The sequence below is a fragment of the Galeopterus variegatus genome, unplaced genomic scaffold, assembly GCF_000696425.1.
Source record: "Galeopterus variegatus unplaced genomic scaffold, G_variegatus-3.0.2 Scaffold8982, whole genome shotgun sequence".
Classification (NCBI taxonomy): domain Eukaryota; kingdom Metazoa; phylum Chordata; class Mammalia; order Dermoptera; family Cynocephalidae; genus Galeopterus; species Galeopterus variegatus.
In genome coordinates this window covers 69,174-77,910 of record NW_007735093.1, presented here as the reverse complement: position 1 = coordinate 77,910, position 8,737 = coordinate 69,174, and the positions used below count along the sequence as shown (strand labels likewise).

General features: G+C 41.2%; 1 non-coding gene across 1 annotated transcript; it reads right to left on the bottom strand.

Moving 5' to 3' along the window:
- Nucleotides 1-8,543: 8,543 nt before the first annotated feature.
- On the bottom strand, nucleotides 8,544-8,615 carry TRNAC-GCA. Its single transcript has one exon. It is a non-coding gene; the product is annotated as a tRNA-Cys (tRNA).
- Nucleotides 8,616-8,737: the final 122 nt, after the last annotated feature.

Here is an 8,737-nt window from a genome sequence, read left to right as displayed (position 1 = left end):
AAAAAAAAAAAAAAAAAAAGATTCCTTTACCAAAAGAACTAGAAAGAAAAATCCTTTTGAGAAGCACTGGTTGTACATGAGTTGTGATTCATTTCTTAATCAGTTACTGCAGAGAGAGAAATGCAACTGCCTGATTGGCTTAGGGCCCTGAGCCAAATATGGACCACCCCAAAGCATATGGCCTATAATAAACTCCAAAGTGACTGTTTCCTGCCTTGTGATCAGACCTTTGTATTCTGAGAGGTGGCACAACCAACTGGAATTGCTTAGACCACCAACCTCCTATATATAAAGAGGAGAATACTCTTTGAGTTCCCTTAAGAAGAGTCAGCTCCTGTTCCTTAGAAATAAACTCAGATATGAAGCAGTGTGAGATTGTGAATGGAAAAAAGTGTGGATATCAAGGTGTAACACGTCCAAAGCATACCATGAACATCCTTCAAACCCAGGCTGCAATGTACTGCCAGGAGCCCTCGCCAAGAACTGAATGGAAAACAAAATGGAATGAAATAAAATCCAGAGGCTACATAGGAGAGCCCCATTATACTGCTGATATCAAGGGCCCAAGTAGGCTAAGGGATTAGCTCTTCAATTCCCCAGGAAGGTGTTAGTAACCTGTGGCTACCACAGGATTATGGGGAAAATCCACGCTTTGTCTTTATCACTTTCTCAGTTGCCTTTCTGTAGTTCTATTCCATGAAGACTAATCAAACCAAACTGTGTTCAGTGAGTGACTGTGATAGATATGGATTGCTTTTAATCCATCCAGGATCTATTTCCCCCTTTTTCTAGTAAAAGCATCCAGTTTTTCTTTAGATGACCACCCATTCCCAATCTTGGTGTGGTTTGAATAGGGTGGAACCAACTCCCCAGATCTAGAAATGAGCAAAGAATGAATGCCCAGCCAAATGAGAGTTCCATGGTCATTGCAATGATGACTGGTTCAGAAAGAGGCCAGTGAGACTTCATCACAGGACTTTTGCTGGAACTATCCAGAAGGCAAACTTCCTTTTGTCCTGGGGATTGCTAAAAGGGAAGGAGGTAAGCTTGCTCAACTTGTCACCACTTGTAGAGAATCTTCCTGAGAATAATGTTAACAAAGAGAAAAGCAGATCCAAGACAAGAAGAAAAACAGATTCCAGATAACATGACAGGGGAGATGAATCCAGCCATGTTTGAAGGTTTTACAGTTAAGTTGCTTTTTTTCTAAAACCAGTTCGAGTTGGATTTCTGTCACATGCAACAAAAAGAGACAAAACTGGGGCCGCTGCTAGCCCAAATACACTGATGTAAGGATTAGGGAAAATGCCCGCCCTGGATATGTACAGCCATGCATGTTTAATGCTCAGCAAATTAATGGCACATTTGTGCACATTAGAAAAAGGCTCGCTTTCCTCTAGGCACATGCAGCCCAAACCAGGGTGTTCTGTGGCTTGTGGATAGCAGGCTGGATTTCAGCCACCACTCACTCCCACAGCTGGGCAGCTTTGCATAATGCTCTAACTGAATGCATTTATGTGGCAGCCCTGAGCCTGGCTGACATAGGAAAGGTTCAAACCTATTAACTCAAACTAAGCTCTTATTAACAAAGTCATTGACTCTGTCAGGACGTGTCAGACTCACCAGTTTAGAAACAGGCAATAAAGGGATGACCAATGCACCAGTTATCAATCCAGACAGTAGAGGCTCAATAAATGGCTGAATTCTATAATTATAAAGAGTTGAGACCCCTTGCATATTAATACTGACATGGATTAAGTACTGGAAACAAACAGAAAGGACTATCCATCTGCTGGGTGCTGCGGGGCACCTGGCCAAAGATAAAGGCTCACCTCTGTAGTCTACCAGAATGGCCTGCAGAGCACAGCATCTTAAGAATTGAGTAGTATGTGGCAGGAAGCTTTCCCCAAAGACTGACTGTGGTGTTTTTAAAATATGCCCATACATTTTTGGCACTCCTCTCTTCAAAAGGTAAAAACTAATTCCCCTCCCCTTGAGTTTGGACTGCCCTTAGTGACTTACTTCTAAACAATAAAATGCGACTGAAATGATGGTTTATGACTTTGGGGAAGAGATCTTAAAAAGCATGCTTTACTCTCTCAGATGGCTTAATGTAGGGGAAGCTAGGTGCCATGTCACAAGGACACTCAAGCAGTCCTATGGTGACATCTAAATGACAAAGCACTCAGTCCACTCACCAACAGCCAGCACTAGCTTGCCATCCATGTGAGTGAGCCATCTGGGAAGCGGCACACCCATCCCCAGCCAGGTCTTCATCCCTTCCGGAGCTCAACTGCAGCCTCATGAAAGACCTGAGCTTCAGCCTTTAGCAAAGCTGTTCCTGCATACCTGACTCTCTGAAACTGTATGAGGTAATAAATGTTTCTTGCTGCTTTAACCCAATAAGTTTTGGGGTAATTTTTAATGCAACAATAGATAACTAGTACACTGATTGATAACAATAGATAACTAGTACACAGATTGAAGAGCAAGATTCCAGCCAATAAGAGTAATGAGAGAGTCAGGCAGGACCCCAGCCCCAGAAGAAATGGGGCACTGAGCTGGCAACCAAGACAGGAACTCAGGGATGGAAATTGGAGTAAAGTCAAAGCTAGCAGAACTGAACATTTGGTTATGAAGAGATTCTTCTATTTCCCCTGACTTGGAGTCCAATTGCTGCAGAGCCTGGGGCAGGACCGAGCTTGGAAGTTGGGCTAGTAGAGGGCCAATCCTCCTGCAGGGGTTGGAACTGTTAACCTAAATAACAAACAGAAATATTCTCTAAAAGAATAATGAGTTTAATTGGGGATATAATGTCTGGGGATATAACGTTGCAATGGGAAACACACGTCATAGTAAACTATGTGCGTATTCAGGGAGGTAAAGGAAGACAAAGGGTTTTAAAGGGCAAATGATGGAGAATTACATAATTGTTTGGGGATAATTATCCTTGGCTACGAGGATCAATAACAGGGTAATGCCAGTTCCAAGTCGGACACAGCGTTTTTGGACAGGTATCCTCACAGAAATACTTTTGTGTAAGGTTGCAATGGCCTTTGGGTGAGGCTGTGATTTTTCAGCATCCTTTGTTATAATTTTTGTTATCGGGCATTCAGGCATGAGGACCTTCCCTTCACGGCCTTCCTGGCTCTATTCCTCAAGGCCTTCCGTTTGTTTGTTTGTTTGTTTGTTTGTTTGTTTGTTTGTTTGTTTTTAACACAAGTGACTCTATTTTGATACTAACAACTTTCACAGAACCTACTAGAAATATTGGCTCCCTGGTCTGGCTCCAGGAAGACTGAGGTCACAGGGGCTAACCTTCACCAAGCTGAGTTGTGTGGAGCTGGCACACAGGTGCCAAGGAGCAGGTAGAAAACACACCATATGTCAGATCCAAGGTCATGGAATGAGGCCAAAGATGAGGGATCAAAATCCGAGCTGGAACCAACTGCATAGCTGAGACAAAACGTAGTAACAGCTCAGGATGCAGGCTAGAAGGGGGGAAACTGAGTCAGACGGGACCCCGGGGGCTGGCTATGGGAGAAAGGGCTGGGCAGGCCAGGTTAAAGGCTCAGGCTAAATCAGTGGTTCTCAAACTGATGTGCATCAGAATCGTCTGGAGGGCTTCTTAAAACACAGATTACTGAGCCCCACCCCAGAGGTTCTGATTCTGTAGATTTATGGGGGGATCTAGTAATTAGCATTTTGACTAGTTCCTGGCTGATGCTACTGCTATGGATCCACTTTGAGAAGCACAGGGCTAGATAATGGGGGATTCAAGTTGAAGGGCTGGGATTATGGAGAGCCATGGGACCGAGTCAGCCACAGCAGGAAGAATGTGCAGAGGAGATGCCTTAGAGGAGAGAAACAGTCGTGTCCCCTGGATCTTATTAGACATCTGCATGCGCCCACACACAGCCCCTTCATATGTCTTAGGCCCCACTCTGCTCTACACTACTCCTTTCACCATTGAAAATGAAGTCAATGTGAAATAAGACTGGCTATCATTTATATGGCAATTACTAGGCACCACACATTCTGTTGGCATATTATTTAATTCTGACATCACTCTTAGTAAGGGGAATACTATTATTACTCCCAATATACAAATAAAAATCTCAGAGAACTTATTTCGCTGGCCTCAAATCATTTCAGGGAGCTGAAATAAAAGTGTCATTTTCTTAATTGTTTTACAATAAGAGAGGCACATTTCTTTGAAAGCAGGAAGCTCAATCTGCCCCAGAGTAAAACAAAATTCATCAGGTGGCAAAGTACTACAAAATGAGTTGTAGTTGTCATTTTTTTTTCAAAGAGAGATGAGACAGAAATGGTAACTTGTTTAATGAGAGCTTGTATGCAATTCATTTTCCTTTAAAGTAGAATATAACCAAGAGTCCTTTGATTTTTCTCTAAGGACCCCTGCTATATAGCAACCTTCAAAAAACATCAAATAGAAGTCAGGGGAAATCTCCATGTGGATCTTTTCCTTCCCATGAAGTGCACAAATGACCCCTCTGTGGCTTATTCATTTGTAACTTTAACCCAAGGGGCAAAGCCCATCTAGCTCTTTTTACTGCTGGGTCAATTACAGTTGAATAAAAAAGTTGGAAATAGCTGAAATGTCCACCATATTGTTTATATACATTTTGATAATCTGTATGATAAATATCACGCATTATTTAAAACTAATTTGTTTTAGGAAAATTTTAGAAGATTTAGTGTTATGAACAGGATATATTGTTAAATGAAAAGAAAAAAAAACCAGTTTATAATGAGTTTTAAAAACATGTTTTAGGTTGATGTCTTGGTTTGGGTTCCCATAGTTGCAGACCTTGTGTCAAGTATTCAAGTGCAAGTTTAATGGGGAAGCAACCCCAGGATATACTGGTAGAGGAGGGAGGAGCAAAACAGGAAAGAGAAGACAGCCAGTAAAGCTGGCACCATCATGCAAGTTACTACTTTGGGAAACCAAACTTAACTGCCACTGGGAGAATTTGGAGCCAATCCAGAAGGTGTTGTGCTCAGAGTTATCTCATAGGTTCTTTAAACAGTAGCTTCTATCAGCCATTGTTTGAGGGCTGCCCCCATAGGCCATTAATTCTTTGGCACTTCAGCTTGCCATGAACAGGCTCAGAATAGGCTCTGGCTGCCAGAAAATCCCTTGGGTAAAGAGACGCAGAAGCTGGCAGTTGGGATCAGGACAGAGTGAACTATCATGGTAAAGGCTGAAGGGGAAATTGGCAGAGCATCTGCAGCATCTGCTACACCCAAGTACCCCAGACCCTAGAGTGTGACGCTGAAGCTTGTGTGCTATTATTTTTTCAGAGTGTGCAATCCCAGGGAGCAGGAGTGAGGTGAAAGAAAATGAGGCGGAGGAAGAAAGTTACGTCAGCTCAAGAATGCATGAGCTTGCTTTTCCAAACTGCCCATGATTTGATAACAAGTGAAACTGATTGCTTGATGTCTCCTAAAGCTGTCCCTCAAGAGAATGTATGAACCATTGCATCCTAGGACAACCTGTCCAGGGAGAAGAATTTACCCCTCAACGTCTGTATCTCATTGGTGAAAAGTTTTCTCCTTGATTCATTAACTGCTCATCACTTTCAGATCCTGCATGTGGAGGCACCCAGTGGGCCGCATGGCCTCTCACACCTTAAAAGCAAGAAGGCGGCCGAGCCCGTGGCGCACTCGGGAGAGTGTGGTGCTGGGAGCGCAGCAGTGCTCCCACCGCAGGTTCGGATCCTATATAGGGATGACCGGTGCGCTCACAGCGCTCACTGGAGAGGTGAGAGACATCCATGGGCAGGAGGCCAGGGACTGTAGGGTTATTCCTGTGTGAAGTTAGCAGAGCCCCTACGTATGTGGTTACCCCTGTGGCAGCCAGGGGAGAAAAGGTGGCCAAGGGCCTCAAAAATAGCCAACGCCAAGAAGACATGAGGTGGCTCCTAAGATATGCCTGATACATATTTATTCCAATTTCTGTTTAATAAATAATTACAAACACAGAGAGAAAAAACACATATTCATATGTTTGAACACACTTATAAAAAAGACAGCAGTTTTTAAAAAAAGACGGTGGTGAAGATCCAGCCAATTTTTATTTCCTTTTATTTTCTTTGATATATGTTTGAAGTTTTATACATAAAGATATTTCAATTTTAAAATGGAAAAAGATCATGTGGGCAGCTTTAGAAAGGAAGGCAGAGCAGCAATCATCTTTTTTCAAAGTCAAAGAAACGGGTAAAAGAAAAAAAATAATGATTCGAGCTTTACTTGATAGGCATCAACAAAGTTGTCTTATTCAATAAAAGTTTGAATCTTTTAACAGATTGTTTACAAGGGCAGCAATTTATAAATGGAAAAAGTCTAACTCTTGCCTTATAATAAAATTAGCTTCTAAATAATTTTAAAACATATTTTGCTTGTATATCTTATATCATACATTTATTCATTCATTCAATTAGCCACTAGCTATTATTTGCCAAGCACTTTCTGAGTCCCTACCATTTGCTGATGATAACAAGAGGAATCAGAAAGAATTGCCACTCTCTGGGGGCCTATATTAGAGTGGGTAAGATTTGTTATAGTACAGAAAAATAGCACTCCCCAAGAATCCAAATTTTTTTTTATCTTTCCCAGCCTCCATTGCAGTTAACTGGAGCCATGTGAGTAGCTCTGTCTAATGAACTGTGAGCAGAAGTGAAGAATGTCTATCCTGGACTGAGGCAGCTATGAACTGGCCTGACTCCTCCAACTCTCTCTACCCCTGGAGCAATGACCTTAGATGCCATGTGTGCTAGATGGCATAGCTACCAGAGGGACGAAGACCATCAAACCTGCATCAGACGTTGCATGAATAAGATACAAATCTTTGTTGTGTTAAGCTACTGAGATTTCAGGTTCATTGCCATAGCATAGCCAAGCTTTGCCTAACTGATGCACAGACATATAAACAATTACAATACACCATGTGAAAACTGATGAGAGGTAAATTCGATGTGCTATGGAAACAGAAAAGGTGAATCAACAAAGCTGAAATTGCCACATACACTCTCTTATTATTATTTTTTCTTATTTACAAATAAAATGTGTATATTTATGGTGTATAACATGATGTTTTGAAATATGTATACACTTTGGAATGGCTAAATTGAGCTAATTAACATATGCATTACTTTACATATGTAATTTTTTTGTGTGATGAGAACACTTAAAATCTACTCTCTTAGCAATTTTCAAGTATACAATACATCGTTATTAACTATAGTCACCATGTTGCACAAACAGATCTCTTGAACTTATTCCATCTGTCTAACCGAATCTGGTATCCTTTGATCATCTCCCCAATCTCCCCACCTCTGTTTTACTCTCAGTTTCTAATCACATACACTTTCAATTCTAAGTCCTTCTACCCATGTGAAAGAACAGCTTTCACTACAGCCTGCACTTACTGCAGACCCTTTTCTTGCTCTGGGATCCATTAAAACCTGACAGTTTGATGGGTTATTGCTATCTAGTAAATATACCAGAGAAGCATATCCACATATATTGCCACCAAAATCCAAAGAGGTCCATCAAGTGCGGTGCCTCATTCTCTGGGGTGAGCAGACAGGGTATAGCCATGTGTCTCTCCCTTTAGAGGGCATATTCTGACCTGCCCCAGGTATGGACCCCTGAAAGTTTTACCAATGTGGCAGACCCTTAAATTGCTGCAGTGTTTCTCTTCTACCCAGGATATGATACGACAGGAAAAGCACATCACCTTTGTGATGTTTTTTCCTAAAAATCTATAGCCCCAGTCTAATCATGAGAAAATACCAGACATACCCAAAGTAAGGAGCATTCTGCAAAATATTTGAGCAGGACTTTTCACAAATGTCAAGGTAACATATAAATAAAAAACAAAACAAAAACATCAGCAAAAAAACAAACAAGGAAACACTAAGAAACTGTCAGAATTTGATGAAGACTAAGGATACATAACTAAATTCAACATGGTATCCTGGATTAGAACCTGGGACAGAAAAATACATCTGAGAAAAAAAAAATGTTAAAATCTGAATAAAGTCTGTTATTTAGTTAATAATGTTGTACCAATGTTTATTTCATAGTGTTGATAAATATACTATTGTTGTGTAAGATGTTAACATTAGGGGAAGGTAGGTGAAGGGTATACAAGACCCCTCTATACCATCTTTACAATTTTTCTGTAAATCTAAACTTTACAGAATTTATAAACTTCTTTAAAATCTAAAATAAAATAAAAGGCTTGAACAAAGGAAGATGGAAAGGGTCTGGTTAATAAGATTGAATATACGGGAAATGAGAAATAAGAAAGTACATTCATGTAAGCGTGTGCATGCACATGTTGGGGATGAGTGTATGTGAACCCATAGCTCTACTCTGAGGGAATTAATGAGCCAAGGTGCCTGCATGAACCTGAGAGTAAGCCCCTCCTTAAATTTTGAAACCTAGGCACCTTCTTGCTTTATCCTAGCCCAGGACTTTTAACGAAGCTGCCAAGAGGAGCAAAACCTCACCATAGGGGGCACCTGGATTTGAACCAGGGACCTCTTGATCTGCAGTCAAATGCTCTACCACTGAGCTATGCCCCCATGACACCAGTCACAAACTTCATATACATATGCATGCCATTTTTATGGCTTACATCACACTTCAAATATACTTCGTGCTTAAGACACCTCCTGTATTTAAATTCTTTCCCAATTCCCTTCTA